This window comes from Felis catus, chromosome B1 (genome assembly GCF_018350175.1).
Source record: "Felis catus isolate Fca126 chromosome B1, F.catus_Fca126_mat1.0, whole genome shotgun sequence".
Classification (NCBI taxonomy): domain Eukaryota; kingdom Metazoa; phylum Chordata; class Mammalia; order Carnivora; family Felidae; genus Felis; species Felis catus.
In genome coordinates, this window is record NC_058371.1 from 15,281,115 (window position 1) to 15,304,326 (window position 23,212).

The window sequence follows — 23,212 nt, forward strand, 5'->3', positions numbered from 1 at the left end:
AGGACCCACCCCTTCACAATAACTCACAACCGGCAAGCCCGTCCATGTGGAAGACCGGGTGTGCCCGGTTGGACCATGACATCATTTTTAATTTCTGGACTAAAACCGGATAATCACCTCCAGTGACAGAACCCAGCCATTTGTCCTAGACACTCATGTGGGTGATGTGGGACCCTCGCTGTTCAATTAGAAACGTAGTTCTGCCGTGGCTGAGGATATCCAAGCTTTCATGTGAACGGAGGGCTGAGTGTGCTATTGGCTTCTTCGCCCTGAAGAACTTCCATCAGCTAATTCAGCGAAGTGTGGCAAAGCCCTGTGCCCTGCTCCTTCTTGAAGCCATACTCTCCAGTGCGATAGAAACGGACTCCTCAGAATAGCAGGAAACGTGTGGGATTTACGGGGTGAAGATTGGAGTTCAATCTCCTCTGCAATTTAAATTCTCTACAGCTCACTTTCCTCACCTGTCTGCTCTCCCTATCCCGTGTGAGGCTCAAATGACCTAACACCAGCAAAAAAACTCCATTGTAAATTCTCATATAAAGTTAGTTATTAACTAGTACTGAGAATGCATGGAAATTTCTGTGAGATGATTTATAATGATTACATACGTGCCAAGCGGGCATGCACAGCCTCCTGAGACGTTCATTCTGTGTGTCTGCATTGTGTCTCTCAAGTCTGATAAATGTTTCCGGGGTTAAAAGTCTAGTTTCATGGGTTGCCAAGAAAATAAGGCCAACTGGCAAAGCAGTAATATCTATTGGGAGACCTTTTAGAGAATCCTGAATAAAGAAGGCAAAAATTAATTTTTTATTTCATTATTAATTACTAAGTGGTTGCTTATAATTATTACAGATAATTATTTTTCATTAACTTTAATCATATTATTAGTTACTTAATAATCACTTGCAATATGCTTATTAAAATAATTATAATTATTGATCAAATAATAATTAATTCTGCCATGTTTGTTAATGAATGAACGATGAAGAGGCTGTTGGAGGCTGTAATTAAAGATAAAACAAAATCAGAGGGAGAAGGCGGTTCATGTAATCAGACTTCCAGAGAACTGTAAGAATCCATATCTTGAAACTAGAATACACATTTTCTTCTAGAATGAATTCTCTGCATAGGTGTTTTAAAGCTTTAAATAGTTTTATCTTTTTTTATTTAAGTGTATTTATTTTGAGAGAGAGAGATGGGGAGGGGCAGAGAGAGAGAGAGAGAGAGAGAGACAGAAAGAGAGAGAGAATCCCAAGCAGACTCCTTGCTGTCAGCATAGAGCCCAAGTGGGGCTTGAACCTAAAATCATGACCTGAGCTGAAATCAAGAGTTGAAGCTTAACCAACTGAGCCACCCAGGTGCCCCATTACCTGATTTTTAAAGAACGAATAATCATTTGTGTAGAAATTTTATTTAAAAAAATTCATGTTCCCTGGGGCATCTGGGAGGCTTAGTCGGTTAAGCTTCCAACTCTCAATTTCAGCTCAGATCATGATCTCATGGTTCTTGGGTTCAAGCCCCACTTAGGGCTCTGCGTTGACAGCTAGGAGTCTGCTTGGGATTCTCTCCCCCTCCCTGTGCCCCTCCCCAGCTTGCTCACTTGCGCTCTCTCTCTCTCTCTCTCTCTCTCTCTTTCTCTCAAAATAAATACATAAACATTTTTAAAAATTCATGGACCCCAAAATATAATCAGCTGCAAACATGTTATCAGGTGAGCATTTTCTCATGACACAAAATTTAGGACATAGAGAACGTGATTTCTCCGGGATACGGGGAAAAGTTGAAGCCCTGGGCACTCAGGAAATTAATTCAATCTGGAAATAGGGAAATCATTCCCTATTGCCCTAGGTTACTTGTTTATTTAAAAAAATTTTTATTAAAATTTGTATATGTTTATTTTTGAGAGAGAAAGAGAAAGAGAGAGAGAGATGGAGCTTAAGCAGGAGAGGGGCAAAGCGAGAGGGAGACAGAATCTGAAGCAGGCTCCAGGCTCTGAGGTGTCATCAAAGAGCCTGATGCAGGGCTCAAACCATGCAATCATGACCTGAGCCAAAGTTGGCCATTCAACCTACTGAACCACCCAGGCGCCCCTTAAAAACTTCTTTTTAATGTTTACTTATTTATTTGAGAGAGAGAGAGAGAACAGGGGAGGGGCGGAAACAGAGGGAGAGAGAGAATCCCAAGCAGAGAGCCCAATGCTGGGCTTGAACTCACGAACCATGAGATCGTGACCTGAGCAGAAATCAAGAGTCAGACACTTAACCTACTGAGCCACCCAGTCACCCCCAAGGTTACCTGTTTAATATGAGGGCTAAGGCTTTCCACCAATATCTGTGGAGGAAATTTTATTAAGATTTTCTTTTGCCCTGATATGTAGTTGCTTCTGGGAGTCCTTAAATTCCTTGAGAGCCCCTGACTGGGGACAGGGGGCCTCAAGTTCAAGTGACTGTGGGAACTGAGGGGCTGGAACAGGAAAGGAAAAGTCTGTCAGGGTGGACAGAAGGATGAAGGAGGCAAGGGACTTAAAGGAGGATACATGAAAGGATTCAAGGGAGCTAAGGGAAGATCAAAAGTGGTACAAAGAGGAAGGAGGAATGGAAGTGATGTGAAGGGAGAGGTCTTAGATTAGTCAGTCCGGGGAAGCCACCAAAGTTCCAAATTATCCCGAGTAAAATCATGCCAGCGAGACATTAGCACGGTGGAGGTGAAACATACAGTCAGGAGGGATTTATGAAGGGGAGGTTCAGCTGACTGAGAAGTTCCTGTGGAAAAAGAATCAGGAGGCGCCTGGGGGGCTCAGTTGGTTGAGCGTCCAACTTCAGTTCAGGTAATGATCTCACAGTTTTGTGGGTTGGAATCCCACTTCGGGTGAGCACAAACCTAGCTTTGGGTAAAACACAAGCCCCAGGTGAGCCCGCCTCCCTCTCTCTCTCTCTGTCCCTCAATCGCTTGTACCCTCTCGCTCTCAAAAATAAATAGAAAGGAAGAAAAAGAAAGAAAGAAAAGAAAGAAAGAAAGAAAGAAAGAAAGAAAGAAAGAAAGAAAGAAAGAAAGAAAGAGGAAGGAAGAAAAGGAAAGAGAAAAGAAAGAAGGAAAGAAAAAAGGAAAGAGTCTGAAAGAGAAAGAAAGAGAAGAGAAAAGAAAAGAGAAAAGAAAAGAAAAGAAAAGAAAAGAAAAGAAAAGAAAAGAAAAGAAAAGAAAAAAGAAAAGAAAAGATTACTAAGAGGAGACATTACAGGTAGGGGATTCTTGCTAAATTGACTTAGGATTCTTGCTGACAGCAGACCAGGGTGGTCAGATATCAAGGGTGGGGGAAGTCACTAAAGTGACAGGATTAGCAGGATTCTTGCTACAACTGGTCTAGGGAGGCCAAAGATAGGGCCCACTGGTGAGGCCCAGTGAGAAAGAGGGCTCAGAGGGGACTGGCTAAAGTTTGGTCAAGAAGGGTGTCTTTGCCAAAGGCCGCTGAGTGTAGTATTTATGATGGGGTTTTGGCTGGTGTTAACAGAGCTGACACTGTGGCACTCTCCTAGCAAATCATAAAACATCAGGTCATGTAAGAGTTTCGGAAAGAAAATGTTGGAATTCAAATGAATTACTTGAGGCAAAAAATCACTTCCGTGGGCAGATTGCACTGATGAGCCGGTGAAGGAACCAAGCTCTAAGCTCTTAATGCATCACCTTTGAAATAGGGCTGATCCAAGGCATAGGTGTGAGGAGACAGGCCTGTTTGTCTACAGGCAGATTCTGTCCAAGACTCCAGACCACGGAGACAGGAGAGAGAGGGCTCTCTTAAGTCCAAAGCCCAGTTGTAGGTCTGGGTGCCCCATCCCCTGACTGGGCTCTGATTAGAAACAATAAAATGTCTTAACAGAAATGCTATAATGTCTGCAATGACCCTCAAAGGACTTCAGCATAGGCAGTGTGGGATCAGTCTCTGGTGCAGGTGCAGGTAATGTTGAAAGACTCTACCAGAGGATGAATAAACACTCCAGGGAACGTTTGTTGGAATTTGAAGGAGTATCAGATGCTCTAGAGGCTGCTAGAAAGCACTTCCCTGTCTCCACTCCCCATAAGAACCAACGGCTTTGTTGTTTAGCATGATGGATCTTAGAAGTAATGGTCATTGGTGGCATTAATGATGTTCAAAATACATGAGTTTGTGGAAAATACTGTATCAGACACTCCTGACCTTACTTAAAACAGGGTATTATCAGGGCGCCTGGGTGGCTCAGTCAGTTAAGAGTCTGAATCTTGATATCAGCTCAGGTCTTGATCTCAAGGTCATGAGTTCAAGCCCCGTGTTGAGCTCTGAGCTAGGCATGGAACCTACTTGAAAACAAAACAAACAACAACAACAAACAACAAACAACCCCAAAACAAAACAAAGTATCAACACAGTTGATAATGCATGCCCTTCCCAATGCAATCTCTGTTTTAGTATTTGAAACTGATCTGTATCCACAGCTTTGTAGGAAGTTTCTCTCACCTGACTCTGACTGAATGTGGAGCTAAATGTTGCTGTTAGAATGTTGTCACGTCTGCCTTAAGCGAGTCTGTTATGCAAGGAATTTGTCTGAGAGCCAGTAGGACAGAGAACTGTACTTCACTGAGTTTACAGAACTGGTTGTACAACTTTTTCATGCCTGCTGGCTTCCAAATGTTTATTTTATGGCCAAATTCAGTCTGAGACTTGCTTTCATTGTAACAAAGCACCTGGTAATGAAGTTCAGAGGCACATAAGCCCACATACGAATGTCTGTGTCCCTTAGTTTAACGAGTTCCCCCCAAAGCTCTAGAAAGCAGGCACGTATTGTTAAGGACCTTTGTTGTAACAGGTGTTGTTATATTTCTAGGACCTTGCATATTGGTTCTTCACCATTAAACCCTTTTATAGCAAACCTCCCCAGCTCGTTTATTGGAAGGAGTAATAAAACTAACTAAATGGCATTGAGCTAGGGGTGAATTGAAAGAGGACACGTCGCTGCCACTCCAGGAACCATTTTTTTTAAATGTGTGTGTTCCTGTCTGTATGTTCGTGTGTGTGGATGGATCAGTTCAGCTTTTGAATGACACTAGGACACCAGGCTGGGGTCCTGCAGCCAGCAAAAGCCCCTTGAGGCTACCGTTTCTCCCCTCTGGCCTGATTCCAGTGCACTTTTCACATCATTTCAAAAGGCACAGAAAACCTCCCCGCTCAAACTCACTTTTGCACTATTTGCTGGTCCTTTTAATATCGGTACGTGCTGCCACCCATTGTGGTCTGTTTCTTTCTTTGTTCCCAATCTCACATCTTTGTACCACGGGTACACCAGTGTGGGACTCTCTGTCTGTGTCCATCAACTTTTGTTTTGCTAAGTAAGAAGATGCTTACTTCTGGCTGTGGAGTGCGCCGTGAAAATTCCTTTGGGGAACCCTGCAAATAAAATAAATAAGACCATCAGGAGTCTTTAGACTTATTAAAATTCCAGACTCTCTAAAAACAACATTTCCTGGGGCGCCTGGGTGACGCAGTCGGTGAAGCGTCCGACTTCAGCCAGGTCACGATCTCGCGGTCCGTGAGTTCGAGCCCCACGTCGGGCTCTGGGCTGATGGCTCGGAGCCTGGAGCCTGTTTCCGATTCTGTGTCTCCCTCTCTCTCTGCCCCTCCCCCGTTCATGCTCTGTCTCTCTCTGTCCCAAAAATGAATAAACGTTGAAAAAAATTAAAAAATAAAAAAAATAAAAAAATAAAAACAACATTTCCTGTCTAATCTTAACGTTAACAAAATGATCAGTTGAGAGCCAACATGTGATTTGGGGATGAGCTCTTTTGGGCATTATCTGCGTGACATTTAGAATGGCCAAGTCATGGTCTACCTTAACTGGTCAACATGAAACTTCCATTCTTCTCAGATGCACTTATAAATATCACATAAAGGTGTGTACGTGTATGTGATGTGTGAGGGCTCACCCACCGCAAAACAGCAGAGAAAGCTGTTAGAAAGTCATACTATCAGTTTAACTTCTTTTTCGCTCCTGGCCTTGCACTTAGCTTTGTGACCACTCCGAGAACAAAACCAACAGGAACATAGGGTCCCACAAAATTGTCATGTGTTGAATGATTCCACAGAGGTGTTACTGGACAGCAAAGTTTTCAGAAAGGGCCTTTGCTGTTTGTTAGTGGCAAAAAAAAAAAAAAAAAAAAAAAAAATTCCTTGAAGGGCAACTACCTCTTTAAAAGCCAGAGGATGGGAAATAGGGAAGGGAAAAGGCTATGTGATAGGAATTTATGCCAATGGAATGCAGACGAGTTGTACTTATAAGGCCTTGTACTTGTCCAGCTGGGAGTGGGGCTGTTCAGGGAAGCCAAGGAGATGGTGTGCTTTTGGACACAGCAAAATCCAGTGATCATTCTTGATAAAAGCTTGTGATATTTATCATCACGTTTGATGTAGTAGAACGATTCCTGGAATTTGAATCAAAACTCTGGGTGGGAGGACCACTTACCTAGTTCCTTAACCATTCTGAGCCTAGAGCTTTCTTTTGTTAAATGCAGATAGTATCTCTCACCGAGGTGGGCAGCCTAATCAGAGGGGTAAATGAAAGTTTGTATGCCAGTACCGGGAACATAGGAGATCCTCCATGAAGGTTAGTGCTCCTTTATTAAAATCAATAATATAAGTGTACTTTGTGTATAGCCTTAGTTAATTTTATGTTTGATTCCCAGTTATAAAATCTTTGAGGGTTGGGACCTTTTTTTTTCTCTGAAAAATTAATAGCAATAAACATAAAGAATTGATGTGTATTAAATTTTTGTTAAATGAATTGCACTTCTTAAAAATACGTTAAAAATGCTAATATAAGGCAACTTCCTCTTACCTCTGGAGACAGCCTGGAGGTTATCTTTATGACTCAGTGAAGAAAACCCCTCTGTACTGATGGGATAGCTGAGCTGAAGTTAGGAATTTAGGGAGTAACAAGAAATCCCCTCGCCAAATATAAGTTTGTAGAATCCCTTTCTCTGTACTCTAGGACAGGAATCAGAGTGCAAATATTGCTCGGCACCTGATCAAAACACAGGCTTCCCCTTTGCTCTCGCTTTGAATGCATTGGCACCTGTGCAGGAAAAGAGCAGAAAAGGACCGCATACTCTGCAGGCTTCCATGGCCCCTTCTGTGTTCATCTGTAAACTGGAGGTCGGAGAATCCCTGCACGGAGGCATGCACACAGCTGACTCCTCCTTGGGTACTGGCCTGATCAACAAACAGCATGTTATATACTCCGTGAAGTCCACATGGTTGACCTTGGGTCTGACAAAATATCTTGTCTTCTGGGCTCACCTAGAATCCTCTTAAGGTCAGGACGGCCAGTTGTAGTAACCCTAGGTCACTGACATCAGGAGTATCCACGTTCCTTTGCCTCGACCAACTGGTCACCCTGAGTGTTGTAGAAACTAGATTTATTCTGGTTCATAGAGGCACAAGTTCTCCATATTACTCTTTTTAATATAACTTCCTTCACTAAAAATGAGGTTGGGAAAGTATTTTGAAGATTAAATTCTTGAACAGGCCGTCAGAATCAGGAGGTTCCCAGTATTTCTGCTGTTCTTTCAATTTTTCCAGAATCAATCTCCTTTCTCCATTTACCCTGTCATCTCTGTCATTAAAACACAATTCTCGGGGCACCCGGCTGGCTCAGTTGGAAAAGCATGAGACTCTTGATCTCAGGGTCATGGGTATGACTGCCACCTTGGGTGTAGAGATTGCTTAAATAAATCAACTTAAAAAATAAAAATAAAATATGATTCTCTGTTAACTCCACTTGTCTTTGCCTTGGGACCACCTAGCCTGGGGTTTGGTAGTTTTTGACTCCATGACTGTCAACCATTTGTCTTTCCATTATTCAAGGACTCGAGCTTTCGCTGCATTCCCCCTATACCACTAACCGAATTTTATAGATGAGCAAAACTGAAGCTCAGACAATATATAACTCAACAGATCTAATTTCAACATCTAACAAAAATAAACTGACTATAATCCACCTATGATTATGGATCCCTTTACTTTTTTTTTGGGGGGGGGACTATTTTGCTCTTAAATAGACTTTTCCAGCTATTCTACCTAATTAGCTGCCAGTGTTACTCGTCTAAATATCTTTGTCATTATTTTCTCTAAGTCGATATACCATCAATTCAAGAGGAGAAGAATAGGTTTGAGACTGGAGATTGGTAATATCTGTTCAGAGGGGTCAAGCCTTAATCACAAAATCTCCTATATTTTGAATGATACCATAGGGGAGATAAACCTTTCTTTTTCTCTACCTTCCCACATTCAATAGCTGGAGGACCTGCAAATAAAGTTGACAGAAGACAGAGTAACAAGAAAAAAAAAAAAAAACAAGAACAGATTTCGTTATATCAGAATGCACTGGAGTTTGCAAAGAGACATGATTCAAGGAGGGAATTAGTATTTGGGGCATATGCGCACACATGTATATGTATGTATGTATATATGTGTGTATATATGTATATATGTGTGTGTGTATATATATACACACACACATATCATTTTAGGCCAGACAAAGGAAAAGGATTTGGGGGTTTCTGGTGGCAACTTATGGGAAGTTAAGGGAAGGAAAAGTAAATAGGGTTGTTCAGAAAGGTTTGTCATGCAAATAAGAGTCCCCTCTGGGGCTCAGAGTTCTCTGGAGGAGTTCTCATCTTGATAGGGCAAGAGACACACCTTTATAAATGGAAATTTATGTTCTGCTTTTAGACTGGGAGAGGGAGGAGAGCTAATTTCCTTTAGCTCGAGACAATCCTTACGCCAAGGTGGCACATTTGGGGGTGGGGTGCTTGGTTTTCTTCATACCCAAGAGCCTGAACAGGTAGCACTACTGATTTGGTATTGGCACACAGCACCCCCATTGTTATTTCTGTTTCCTGCAAAGGGGTATAAGCTCCTTAAGGGGAGGAGAAATAGTTTCTTTAGTTTCAAGTTCCTAGTGTTCCCTCTTAAAAGCTACCCTTTGTTCAGTGCCCATGCTACGTCACGTGATGTGGATACGTTCTCTCTAGGACACTTCAAGCTAATATAAACATCTCACTTTATAGATGAAGAAATTCAGGCTCAGAGAGGTGAACTGACTTAATAAAATTATTCAGCAAATATATAGCAGAGGACTCAGGCCTAGATCTGTGTATTAGTTAGGATTCTCCAGAGAAGCAGAACCAAAAGGATATGTGTATACAGAGAAAGAATTTTATCCAATGGAATTACCCCCACGGGACTATGGAGGCTGGCAAACCCAAATCTGCAGGTGAGCCAGTAGGCTGGATACTCGGGAAGGAGCCAATGCAGTTCAAGCCCCAAAGCAGTCGGCTGTAGAACTCCCTCTCGCCTGGGGGAGGTCAGCTTTTGTCCTATTTGGGCCTTCAACTGTTTGGATGAGGCCCGCCCACACCATGGAGGGCAATGTTAATCACATCCAAAAACACCCCCACAGAAACATCCGGAATAATGTTGGACACATAAAAGTAACTATCAGCATCTGTTAACAGCCAGTTCCACATTCATTTCTCCTTATTATACATAGGTTCTTCTCAAACATGGGTTAATTGCGGGGCATCTGGCTGGCTCAGTCGGTTAAGCATCCCACTTGGGTTCAGGTCATGATCTCGCGGTTTGTGGGTTCGAGCCCCGCGTTGGGCTCTGTGCTGACAGCTCAGAGCCTGGGGCCTGCTTCGGATTCTGTGTCTCCCCTCTCTCTGCCCCTTCCCATGCTCATGCTCTGTCTCTCTCTGTCTCTCAATAATAAATAAACGTTAAAAAAAATGGGTTAATTGGTGACCTTGAGTCAGGTTCAAGCCCTGCACACTGCTCTTGGGCAAAAGCTTCCCCATCTTAGGTGAAATATATAATCAGTTCTATGTAAAAGGTCTTATTTACAAAGAAAATCTTTAAGGGATTTTCTGCCTCCTGAAACATAAAAAGCAAACCTGATATGAGTGGTTATAAAGAACACATTCTCTAAGCATCCTAGCCACAGAGCCAGCTTGAGAGACCTCCAGGTAAATTTTAGAAACCCATCTAATACAAGGAAGTAACAAGAGGTTAGGTTGTTATATTTAAGCAAGGCCATTTTATTCTTACTGAGAGAAGAGCAAAGGAGAATAAAAACAGGCCGATTACATGCTGGGAATCGATACCATGTGTAATGAAGTTCCCCTAAAGTTGCAGTTATATTTTAGCTCACTTTATATAGCAATTTTGCTCTTAAAATATTTAAAAATTTTTGATTAAAACCAAAAAATGATGGCTTCAAATAAACCCATTCCCCAGTCTTTCTGTCATTCTGGAAAGTTTCACTGGTGGGTTTGAGGCTAGAAGCTGAGTGGTAAGGTCAGTAGAAATGGTTGGGGAGGGGATGTCCAGCTAAAAGAGGAAGTTTGCAAGTGATCTGGGATGGAAAAGCTTTGGAAACATAGTCTTGTCTGTTCTTTCAGCAAAAGGGCACTGCATGGAACTCGATGGCCCAAGGCATCCAGTATTTTATTTTCATTTTGGTATGTTTATATCAAGGTAAAATACACACAACATAAAATTTACCATTTTAGCCATTGTTAAGTTTACAATACCGTGGCATTAAGTGCATTCACAAGGTTGTACCACCAACACCACTATTGCCAAGACTTTTGTCATCATCTCAAACTCTGTACCCATTAAACAGTAAGGCCCCTAGTAATTTCTGATTTACTTTCTGTCTCTAAGAATGTGTCTATTCCAGGTACCCTACATATGCAGAATCATATGGTTTTTGTCCTTTTGTGACTGGCTTCTTTCACTTGGCGACATGTTTTCAAGGTCCCTCCATGTTGTAGCCTTTATTCCTTTTCATTTAGAACTTTATTCCTTTTTATGGCTGGATAATATTCCATGGCATGTGTATACACCACATTTCGTTCATTTCTCAATCCGACTTATTATTTGAGAAGATGTTCACTGAGAACAAAAAGGATGTTTTCTCAAAGGATGATAAAAAGACATTCCTTTCTGTTGAACAGGATGTGGTAGGCAGGTATCAGTGTGAGGTACGTAGCTAAAAGCACACGGATAGCATTGCCTGGATTGGCACGAGAGCCCAATAAAAATCCTTCCCTATTGCCTTAAATAGGTAATCCTAGTTTGCTAAGAGTTTTGGGGTTTTTTGTTTGTTTTTTTGTTTTAACAAGAATGGATATTGTATTTCTACATACTAACAACAAACCATTGAAATTGAAATTATAAGAAAAAAACACCTTTTAAAATAAGATCAGAAATATTTAAGAATAAATCTCACCCAACTAAAATATCTGTCCACTGAAAACTATAAAATACTGCAGAGAGAAACTAAAGAAGGTCTAAACAACTAAGGAGATATATACCATGTTCTTAGAAAGAGGACTGATCCAACATTGTTAAGATGAGCATTCTCCCTGAAATTGGCCTCTAGATCCAGTGCAATTCCAATCAGTCTCAGCAGGTTTGTATGTGTGTGGAAAGTAATAAGCTGATTCTAAAAAAAATTTTTTTTTATTTTTTAAAATTTACATCCAAATTAGTTGCATATAGTGCAACAGTGATTTCAGGGTAGATTCCTTAGTGCCCCTTACCCATTTAGCCCATCCCCCCTCCCACAACCCCTCCAGAAACCCTCAGTTTGTTCTCCATATTTATGAGTCTCTTCTGTTTTGTCCCCCTCCCTGTTTTATTATTTTTGTTTCCCTTCCCTTACGTTCATCTGTTTTGTCTCCTAAAGTCCTCATATGAGTGAAGTCATATGATTTTTGTCTTTCTCTGACTGACTCATTTCACTTAGCATAATACCCTCCAGTTCCATCCACATAGTTGCAAATGGCAAGATTTCATCCTTTTTGATTGCTGAGTAATACTCCATTGTGTATATATGCCACATCTTCTTTATCCATTCATCCATCAATGGACATTTGGGCTCTTTCCATACTTTGGCTCTTGTCGATAGTGCTGCTATAAACATGGGGTGCATGTGTCCCTTCGAAACAGCACACCTGTATCCCTTGGATAAATGCCTAGTAGTGCAATTGCTGAGTCGAAGGCTACTTCTATTTTTAGTTTTTTTGAGAAACCTCCATACTATTTTCCAGAGTGGCTGAACCAGCTTGCATTCCCATGATTCTAAAATTTTTATGGAAATGTAAAAGACCTAGAATAGCCAAAACAAGTTTTTTGTTTTTTTTTTTTTAAAGAGCTGAATTTAAAAAGAAGGGGATTAATATGACTAGATCACAAAGCTTACTATAAAGGTACAGCCATTGAGAAAGAATAATTTTGGCATAAAGATAGACAAATAAAGTGAGGGAGCATAAGAAAAAGTTGAGACAGGGGACAGGGGACCCACACATGAATGGAGAATCAATGCTTTACAAAGATGCAAAAGCAAGTAAATGGAGAATGAGTCTTTCCTATTTTTCTACTGTGTCATCTCAACAAATGATGCCAATGCAATTGGTAATCCATACACAAAAAGAAGCTCAATCCATACCTTGCACAATATACAAAAACTATGGATCATACAACTAAATGGAAAACCTAAAACTATAAAACTTCTAGAAGGAAATATTTGTGACCTTGGGTTAGACCTCTCACATATACCACCATAAACACGATGCATTCAAAACAAATTGATTAACTTTAACTTCATCAAAATTTAAAACATCTGCTCTTCAAAAAATGCTATTAAAACAGACAAGTCACAAGCTAGGAGAAAATATTTTCAAAGCACATATCTGAAAAAGGGCTTATATCCAGAACATATAAAGAATTCTCAAAATTCAATAATAAAAAAACAAATCCGGGGGCGCCTGGGTGGTGCAGTCGGTTAAGCGTCCGACTTCAGCCAGGTCACGATCTCGCGGTCCGTGAGTTCGAGCCCCGCGTCGGGCTCTGGGCTGATGGCTCAGAGCCTGGAGCCTGTTTCCGATTCTGTGTCTCCCTCTCTCTCTGCCCCTCCCCCATTCATGCTCTGTCTCTCTCTGTCCCAAAAATAAATAAACGTTGAAAAAAAAATAAAAAAAAAAACAAATCCGATTTTTAAATGGTCAAAATATTTTAACAGACACTTCACTGAAGAAGATAAAATAACTACATGAAAATATGATCAACAGAATTTGTCATTAGAGTAAATTAAAACCATAATGAGATACTGTTATACCTTATTAAAATGGTCAGAATCTAAAAGACTGAACACAACAAGTTTTGCAAGAACGTGAAGGAATTGAGCCCTCACGTACTGCTAGTAGGAGTGTAAAAGAGTGTAAGTATTTTGGAAAATAGAGTGGCAGTTTCTTAAAAATTTAGATATACACCTATTACGTGATCCACTCATTCCACTCCTAGATTTTACCTAAGAGAAATGGAAGCATATGTCCCTACAAAGACTTCTACATGTTCATAGAAGCTTGATTGGCAATAGCCCAAAACAAAAACCGACCCAAATGTCCTTCAACAAATGAATAGATAAACACACTGTGGTGTTATCTGTGCAAATGAAATAGTACTCGGCAATGTAAAGGAATAAACTGTTGATATATGACAGCACAGACGAACATCCAGATTATGCTGAACAGAAGAAACTAGAGAAAAAGATGCAGAATGTGTGATTTCTATATATAATTTTGGAGAGTACAAACTATAGTGGCAGAAAGCAGATGGGCTTTACTTGATGGGGGCTAGAGATGGGGGAGGACTCACAGAGGGGCACAAGGAAATGAAACTTTTGGTGGTGACGGATGCTCATCATCTCAGCTGTGGTGATGGTTCTGTGGGTAGCTACATATGACAAAACTTCTCAAACTGTACACTTTAAGTACGTGCACTCAAATATTGTACATTTTGCCATATGTCAATTATGCTCCAATAAATCTCGAAAACATCCACCACTTTGTGCTCCACACACTATTTCTCCAGTTTAAAAAGCCCCTTCTGTGGTTACTGCCACATTTATTGGGTGAGAGACCCTATATTGATGTCAAGTTACAGTTCACAGCGGGATCATCGGTCCTTATAAGTGCCTGTTGAGAAAGGCCAGGCATCTTCAAGATGCGAAAATACGCGAGGAAACTAGATTGGAAGCAACTGGGGAGGCAACATGGATACGTGGAAGGTAAACAGGACAGATGTGGGTTCAAGTTGCAGTGCTGCTGCCCACGGCAGAATGACTTAGAGGTGGCTTCTTAATTTGTCACAGTATATCAGCTGGGGGTACTTGGTCACAAGCATCAGAAACTGATTCAGGCAAAGATTTGGAGCAGATAAGAACCAACAGCTCCAAAGCATCTTGATGGCAGAAACCAGATCTTAATAGTGTTATCCAGAATTTTCCTCCCGCTGGTCATGAATCAAATTCCAGAGACAGAGCATCCAATGGGACCAGTCCAAGTCACATGCATGCCCCTTGACCAGGAGGGGGATGTGCATCTTATTAGCAAGTACAACAGAAGGGATTTGGGATGCTATCAGCAAATGAAGGTAGGATAGAGGCTTGGTGCAAACAACAAATGGCACTTTATCAGTTATATATTGCTGACTATAGATTTAGTGGCTTAAGAAAATAATGATTAGGGGCACCTGGGTGGCTCATTAGGTTGAGCATCTAAGTTTTGATTTTGGCTCAGGTCATGATCTCATGGTACATGAGACTGAGCCCCAAGTTGGGCTCCATACTGACAGACAGAAGCCTGCTTGAGATTCTCTTTCTCCCTCTCTCTCTGCCCCTCCCCCATTCACACGCTCTCTAGCTAGCTCGCTCTCTCTCAAAATAAATAAACATAAAGGAAAAAGAAAACAGTGATGATTTCTTATTTCTCATAAATCTGTGGGTTACCCGGGTGTTTCCTCTTCTAGTTTTGTCTGGCTTGCTCATATAGTTGCTTTCAGTGAAAGGCAATTTGTTGGAAGGTCCAAGATGGCCACACTCACATGCGAGAAGTGGGTACTGGTTGTCAGCTGGTGCATTTTGTTTCTTCTCCACACAGCCTAACATCCTCTAATAGGTCTACACATGCTGCTGTTATAGGCATTATAGGACAATGGTCCAAATGAATGAGGGCAGAACCTGCCACACCTCTTGAGCTGGGGCTCCGGAACTCACATGCATGTCTCTTCTGGCACGTTCTATAGGCCAGAGTAGGTCACAAGGTCATCACGATTCTGGGAAGCGGGAGGCGGTGAAGAACTAAACTGCACGGCTGCATGGGAGGGATGGCTAGGTTACACTGCAAAGAGTGTGCATACTAGAGAGGGACGTTTAGCCACTAAACAATCAACCAGTGCCATTAAAATACTTTCCTCATTATGAAATTAGAATAATAACTAAATTCTAGAGTTATTTTGATAATTAAATATAATAACATATTTGGGAGCCTTAACATATAAAAAACACTTGGTGAAAGCATACCTGTTATTAATGTCATTAAAGGTTAAGGTTATAGGGGCACCTGGGTGGCTCAGTCAGTTAAGCGTCGACTTCAGCTCAGGTCATGATCTCGCGGCTCATGAGTTTGAGCCCCACGTCAGGCTCTGTGCTGAAAGCTCAGAGCCTGGAGCCTGATTCAGATTTGGTATCTGCCTCTCTCTCTGTCCATCCCCAATTGTGTTCTCTCTCTCTCTCTCTCTCTCTCTCAAAAATAAATGAACACTAAAAAACATTTTTTAAAAAAAACTAAGGTCAGAGACAGGCCTCCCGCAAGGAAAATTTCTTCTTTTAAAATACTTGTGTTGTTGGGGTGCCTGGGTGGCTCAGTTGGCTGAGCGTCCGACTTCAGCTCAGGTCATGATCTCACAGTTCATGCGTTCATGGGTTTGAGCCCCGTGTCGGGCTCTGTGCTGACAGCTCTGAATCTGGAACCTGCTTCAGATTCTGTGTCCCTCTCTCTCTCTGCCCCTCCCCTGCTCATGCTCTGTCTGTCTTTCTCTCTCTCTGTCTCTCTCAAAAATAAACATTAAATTTTTTTTTTAAATAATAAAAATTAAAATAAAATACTGGTGTTGGGGCAAATGGGTGGCTCGGTTGGTTGAACACCCGACTCTTGGTTTCAGCTCAGGTCACGGTCTCACGGTACAAGAGAGCGAGCCCCGAATCCGGCTCTGTGCTCACAGCGCAGAGCCTGCTTGGGATTCTCCTTCTCTGTCTGCCCCTTCCCACACTCGTGCACACTCTCTCTCAAAATAAATAAACATTAAAATAAATACAAACGATAAAATACTTGTGTAACTTCTTTTCCGGCTTGGTGGAACCTGCAGGACATATGGCAGGAACTGAATTTTGCTAAATTTGGGGGGTAAAGTGTTGCCTATCCTTTCCTTTCTGTAAATTCCAAAATACAGGTGGAATAGGGGATTAAACACACTGAAACGGTAGTTTGGTTTGCCTTCAATGTTTGTGTTTAGTTTATATGTGTCTACGTTGGTCAGTGTCCAGTCAGCAGGACAGAAACTACTATAGGAATTTCAAACAGAGGGGCGGTTCACAACATGTGAAGGGCTGGAGGAAAATAAAAAGGCAGCTGAGATCATTCAGAGATCAGTAACAGCAGGAAGCGACTACCATCCCAAGGCTGAATGAGCCCAAGAAAAAATGGTGTGATCCAGAATCCGCAGCCGCTCTGCTGCTGAGGCTGCTGGTATACCCACTGCTCCACTGCTCTTGTCTGGCCATGTTTCAGGAAGCCAGGAGGCTGAACTCCCACCCAGGGTTGCCTGTCCCTGCTGCTGCTGCCTGAGCCAGAGCCAGAGCCAGAGCCCGGGAACTCTGCCCTGCAGAGGCTGCAGAAGCCCCCCTGCCCCACTGCTGTTGAAACTCTACCACCTGAGCACAAACCCACATTCACCTGCTGTTGCCACAGCCTTCAGCAGACATGGAAGAAAAATTGGCTTTTTCTCCCACCTCCCTTGCAGCCTCCCACTGCTGTCTGCCCCACGGGTAGAAGCTAAGTGGAAGCCAGCCCGCTGGGGAGTCTGGGAAGTGTAGTTCACAGGCTTCCCGTCCCTCTAGAGAAAGGCGGGAAGGGTGGGAATGGAGTCAAGAGCTGGCAAATAGCAAGCAGCCCAGCGTGTGAGTCACACACAGATGTTTCACGTAGCACCGCTGTGTGTACCTCCAGATGTTTTCTGTTCGGGTCTGTGGGAAGCAAAGGGAACATATGGTGACTTGTTTCAAAACTTCTCGTAGAACGCTATCATGCCACATTTAACCATCTGATAATCAAACCCCTCTCCCTCGCGGCCATCTACTCCTTTCCTCCTTGGGCTTTGGCAGGGGATGTGTAAACACTGGCAAAAACTTGCATTTCACACTCACTGTGCAAGATACCAGGGAAATCTTCCTAGTCTCCTGCCTCCTATCCACTTGAGAGCGTTTCATTAAATACCCGATGCCTGTGTACATTGTATGGGACCGCTTATGCGAAGGGACAGCAGAGCCCTTATTTTGCCTTCAACGGGTCCCAAAGGTGCTCCTGGCTTTCTCTTCAAAACTGTCATCTTTTATCAGTGATCGCACATGAAGGGCAACAGAATGTGCCACCCCAAAATATGACATAGCACCCCCAAAGATGCTGCTTCAGTGAGTTTTTCTTTACATTTTTTATTATTTTTTTAATGTTTATTTATATTTGACACAGAGAGAGACAGAGCGTGAGCAGAGGAAGGGCAGAGAGAGAGGGAGACACAGAATGTGAAGCAGGCTCCAGGCTCTGAGCTGTCAGCACAGAGCCTGATGCAGGGCTCGAACCCACAAACTGTGAGATCATGACCTGAGCTGAAGTCGGACACTAGCCAACTGAGCCACCCAGGCACCCCACTGCTTCTGTATATTGATTATTTTGAGCTGTAGGCAAATACGGGGAGAGGCTTTCTCTGAACTCCCCTCATCTGCCTAAAGGCAGATACTCCAAGAGGAACTCAGTTGTCATAAATCCCCTCCTGTGAGTCTCATCAACCTGGGAGAACTGACTCTTGTCACAGGAAAGGAGCCCAGAAGTCAACCCCGCACCCAAACTAACTTTGTCACAAACTGTCACACCACCCATCTATTCTTCCAAGGGCCCATTTGTCTTTCCTAAAAATCATTTCCTCTCTCCTGAAAGGCCTATATTCTCCTTCCCCTTTCTCTATTAAGATGGCTTTTAAACCCAAATCCTAACTCACTTCTTTGGGTTGTTCATTTGTCCCTCAGTATCTCCCACGCACATAAGAAGTATACATGTAAATGCATACACATATACATTATATTAGTATATACAAGTATATACAGGAGGTATACATGTTAATGAACATCTGTTTTTCTCTTGCTAATCTGTTTGCTATCACAGAGGTCTCGGCTAAGAACTCAGAAAGGTAGAGGGAAATTATTTCTCCTCCCCTGCACACATGAAGTCTGGATGCACAATAATGCTAATGAGCTAGCAATAACTGTCCCTTATGAAACAAGGTCATTTCCCCTGGACACCTGAGCACAGACTTCTTTAGACTATTCTTGGATTTTCTCTTAGGTTTATTGAGCCCCGTTTTCCCTTCATGGGCACAAATCAAGCTGCTGCCTGCAAGACCAGCCCTGGAAAAGAGAAGGGTAGGACAAGTGTGTTAGGGCAGAAGACACTCTGACAAACGAGGCTTGGTCGGAGCTCAGGGGAACTCTATCCTGACGCTGGAATTGGCTTCTCAGGTAAAATCAGGTCACACTGAACAGTGAAGGCAGTTGTAAAAATGGAAAGTGAAGCAAGGCTTGTTTTGGAAGTGGCCGTCCCTGGGACCTCGAGGCAGCTTAGATCCCTGGCTGAGGCTCCCGAAGGGGCTCCAGCTAAGGCAATGTCAGGGGTACAGCTGCACATGGGGCATTTCGGGGTGCACGGATGGCACATTACAAAGAAGTTTAAAGACGGAAACCAGCTCTACTGCTTTCTCTTTCCAATCCTGACAATGACCTTCTAATATCATGTCCTCTTTGGGAAGCAGGGAGCTTGGGGGACCTCAAAGCTGGGGAGCAGCAGAGCCAGATTCAATGCCCTGTCTGTACCACCCACACAGGAATGTGAACAAATCCCTGTGACTGGCTCCCCCTAAGGGGCCTGAAGAACAAGCCTCCACTGAGCGTCTGTCGTGTGCCAGGCACCGTGCTGTGTGTTTGACACGCACATTATGTACTTTAGTCTTCCCAAGTACCCTGAATGGTAGGTATTGGTGTGCCCATTTTACAGGGAAGGATCATAAAGTCTAACATTGTAACAATACCCAGACAGAAGATTCGAACCCAGGTCTGGCTTATTCCAAAGCCATACTGTTTCCATGACAACAGCCTCTCTCTTTAGAGAGCGCGCAGTGTGGAAGAGGACTGGAGGTGGATGACTGGTGTGGACAGATGTGTGTGGAAACAGGAGAGGGGAGAGCCCAGGTCTGGAATGACCACGCACTCGTCACAGTTGCCTTACCCCTCATGTCCCCTCTTCCCTGCCAGCGTCTCTCAGTGGCGCACACGACCTGGGCCACTTCCTTTTATTTTTTCCCAGAACCCAATATAATTTTGAATTTGGGATCCCAGACGAATGTTTCTGCTGATCTCCCCCACGGCGGGGCCCCTTCCCTGCCACTTTGGCTGCCTACATCCCAACCTACCAGCTCTAGGAGTAGGGCCTTTCATTCTACACAAGGCCTCCCCCTTCATAAGGTTGTAAATACAGCTGGGCAGAACCTAAGCCTGCTCTTTAATTGCTATCCCTGAAGACCCATGACATCACTGTGCACCCAGGGGATGGTCTCTAAATATCTTCTGACCAACTGAAAAAAACACATTAACCTTTTTTAAAAAAAAAAAAAAGCCCCAGCATTTTAGGAAAAGCATAGCCACTCAAGTCAGTTTCATGGGGCTCACTTTGGGAGTTGCAAGCAACATTTTGAACAGCTACAAAGCATGAAGAAGTCAGTGGCATTGAGCAAAACAAAAGAAGTAAACTAAAATATGTTGCCATTTTTCAAAAATCTCTTCCTTTTAAATTTGGTGTCACGGGACAGTATTTCCTGCCTAGGCAGCTTGGCATGTCCTCACCCCACATACCCTGCTCCCCTGTGAAGAAGAAAAAAAAGGAGGAAAAGGAAATCTTGTGCTATTGGGAAATTGCTGGCTAAAATTTCCTTCTATCTCAACACTTTGTCCTCCTAACCCAGTTCTGAGAATGATCTCAGTGGTCGAAAGGTTTACACATTTAAAGCCAGACAGAACTCAGAAATAGAGAGACGAGGGAAAGAAAACGAGATGATCTGGTCATAGAACAAGCTATTTTAGACAACATCGTCTATAGAAGAATGTTTTAAACACCATTTTATGAAAAATCATTATGGGGAAGCAACTAACCAGGGATTTCCTCTTGGCAAGAAGTTTGGTACTGCTTTTTTGGTATGTCACATCCTCCACATGTCTTTCCAGCAGGTGACTAAAAAAGCAATAATGGTGCTGGGGAAATTCTTCCATTTCACAGCAGCTACAAGACAGACCATCCCAAGAGTCTGAAAAGATGTATCCCCAGCGACAATTTCTTAGGAGGTTTTAAAGACAGATTGCTTTGGGAAAAAAATAAAATAAAGACAGATTGCTTTGTTAACTCTCAGTGAACTCCACAGTATTTTCAAAATGCTGCCTTCCTGCCTTCAACTTTACTTCCTCTTTCAGCTGTGGAACAGCAAACGCTGTTGCAGAAATTACCTCTCCTACTGTTCCTGAGTCTTCAGCTCCAAATAGGAATGGATGGATGGATCCATGTGCTCGATACTCTGTCTCTGGGACCAGGAGCTCATACTCGAAGGGGCTACCTTACTTCTCAGCACTGTCAGATTTCTGTTGACTCAAGAATCCACCCAGAAATCTGGGGAAACATCTCCGGTAGAGTGACACCAGCTGTCCCTCCTCCAGTTTATGCACCGGCCACAACATACAGGAAGGAAGTCACAACTTAAAAATATAATTCACACAGAAGCATTCGGCCAACATTTAAATCTTAATCTGAAGTCTCATGATTCCCACACTGACATTGGAGAAAGATCCAATGTCATTAATCGTCACACGGACACCTTAGGCCATCTCCTCTGAGCTGGGGTCATCCTGGGAGAGCTGCCTCAGCATAGCCGGTGGAGTGCCCTCTGATGAGAACTCTGCCCATGGCTGGATTGGAGTCCCACATCCATACTCCCCTATGTTGTGGCTATGTCCTTGTGCCTACTGGTAAATTCCCCAGGCTTTATGACACGTCCTTGGATCTCCTCAAGTTCCACTTGAGAAGGGTTTTGGAACTTGCCTCCTGACTCTAATGATAGGTGCAAAAAGCTTGTCATTGCCAAAGAAGCATTCACCAAAGTCTCTGTTCTTCCACAAAATGATCCAAGTAAGGCTTCGTCCACTGGAGCCTGCCCACCAGACAGAGGTCCAAAGGCGCGGTCTGGTCACACTCAGAGCCCAGAGCAGCAAGGAGGAAATTTCAGTGTCTCCACCCAGAGATCAACGGGGTTTTAATCCCTTGAAGTCAATGGACTTCTCCATATTGCCTTTCAGTAAAAGATCTGTTCTGACTTCTGATATGCATATCTATTTTCATTTTTTAGATCACTTCCCAGTAATAGCCAGGACTCACAGATGACCGACTCCTTTTATAACACCCCAGTTGGCCTCAATTCCTCCCCAATGCCTGCTCCCTGATGGTAAGGTTCTGCTACCCAGAGGTCAGCGTGAGGCCAACAGGAGAGCCATCTGGCACCCAGGACATGGGAAGTCATCATTTTAATCCACTGACCATCTGGGTCTGTTAAGAGGCCTGTGTCTGTGGCCTGGTGCTCCGTTAGAAAAATTGTTTTTCTGAATGTAGACTCCAAATCATCACTCTGTACAAATGAAGTAAGATACCTAGCCCCAGATATGCCTTCAAGGTACTGCTCCTTGACTCTTGGTACACGCAGACCCTACTCAACCCTTCTCCCCTGCCTGGCTGATGTGAATTGTGTATTTATCAGCCGACCGAAGTTCTTTCCATCCTGGTTTCGCAGTCCTCCCCTGATCAGTGTTAGGAGTTGCATAAACAACCTTATCTTTTGGCAGCAGTTTTGAAAAACACGTAAGTCCTTTTCTTTTTCCTCCAGTGCTCCCCCGCCCCGCGCCGGGTACTGTACTGAGCTAGTGCTGACTCTCTAGACTTTTCCCTGGAGCATTGTCCTGCAATATAGTAGGTGGAAAAAAACCACCTGATCATGTTGCTAATCCAGTGGGATGATGGGAGTTCATTTCTCTGTGATGTTAATTGAAGGCCAAGGTCCACACTACTCCATGTGCCTCTTTTAGAACACCAAGGTCAATATCATTGTCACTGCACCAGTTTATCATGGGCTCCCTTGGAAGCAGGTGGGTGTGGCCGGACAAAGATTTGCTGAACAAGGGGCAGGCAAATATTTACACCTGCAGGTGCTGCTCACGGGCGGGCGGGGCTGAGGGCGCTGCACCGAGAAAGCTCCCTCCATAACCCTTTCCTCCTCTTGCTTTCCACAGTCCCCATTTAAACCTAGTTTAATCGATCCTCTTTTTAAAGTCTTCCAAAGGAGGACTGATAATTGCCCTCGAAAGAGCTCCTTAATGCGTAATTTAAATCCAATTCACTTACATATTCAATCTGTGCCTTATCGGCACTTACTAATCCATTGCGCGGAACTCATTTTTCATTATTATTTCTTGAATACGTGACTGGAAAAAGTTGCACACACATAGCTCATCCTCCAGTCTCTTTCTGAATCTTGTGATCGTGACAGAGCACCCCCTCTAAGTCACATTTACAAGTCCCCCAGCGGCCTGCCTTCTTTTCCGGGTTGTGTGGCCTCAGTTTCCCCGGCTGTCCTTGTGGCTCTCTTTTGAATGCCCTTAAGGACTTATTTCTTCTCTGACTGGGCATGCTGTGCGGCCCAGACATTAAGCCATCACTGAGTTACTTCTGAATGAACAGCAGGCAAACAGGCAGGAGAGACTCTAGAAAAGCTGTGATGAATGCACGCTCTTTTGGAACAAAGGATAAGGCCAGCCCCAAGTCCAGTAGCACAAACAGGACAGATCTGGCAACTGGCAAGGACAGAAGCACCACACAAAGATCTTCTAGGGTGCACAGTGAGGAGCCCGGGGGCCACACAGGGGCT

General features: G+C 43.3%; 1 long non-coding RNA gene across 2 annotated transcripts in view; it reads right to left on the reverse strand.

The window, feature by feature from the left end:
• The window catches only part of LOC111560092, a 41,255-nt gene that overhangs the window by 10,315 nt on the left and 7,728 nt on the right, over window positions 1-23,212 (reverse strand). Inside the window, exon 2 of one of the 2 annotated variants that reach the window (XR_002741604.2) lies at window positions 5,208-5,416. This is a non-coding gene — a long non-coding RNA (uncharacterized LOC111560092). Of the gene's footprint in view, window positions 1-5,203; window positions 5,417-23,212 lie in introns of those variants that run through there. The other variant, XR_006596266.1, reaches the window with a different exon arrangement.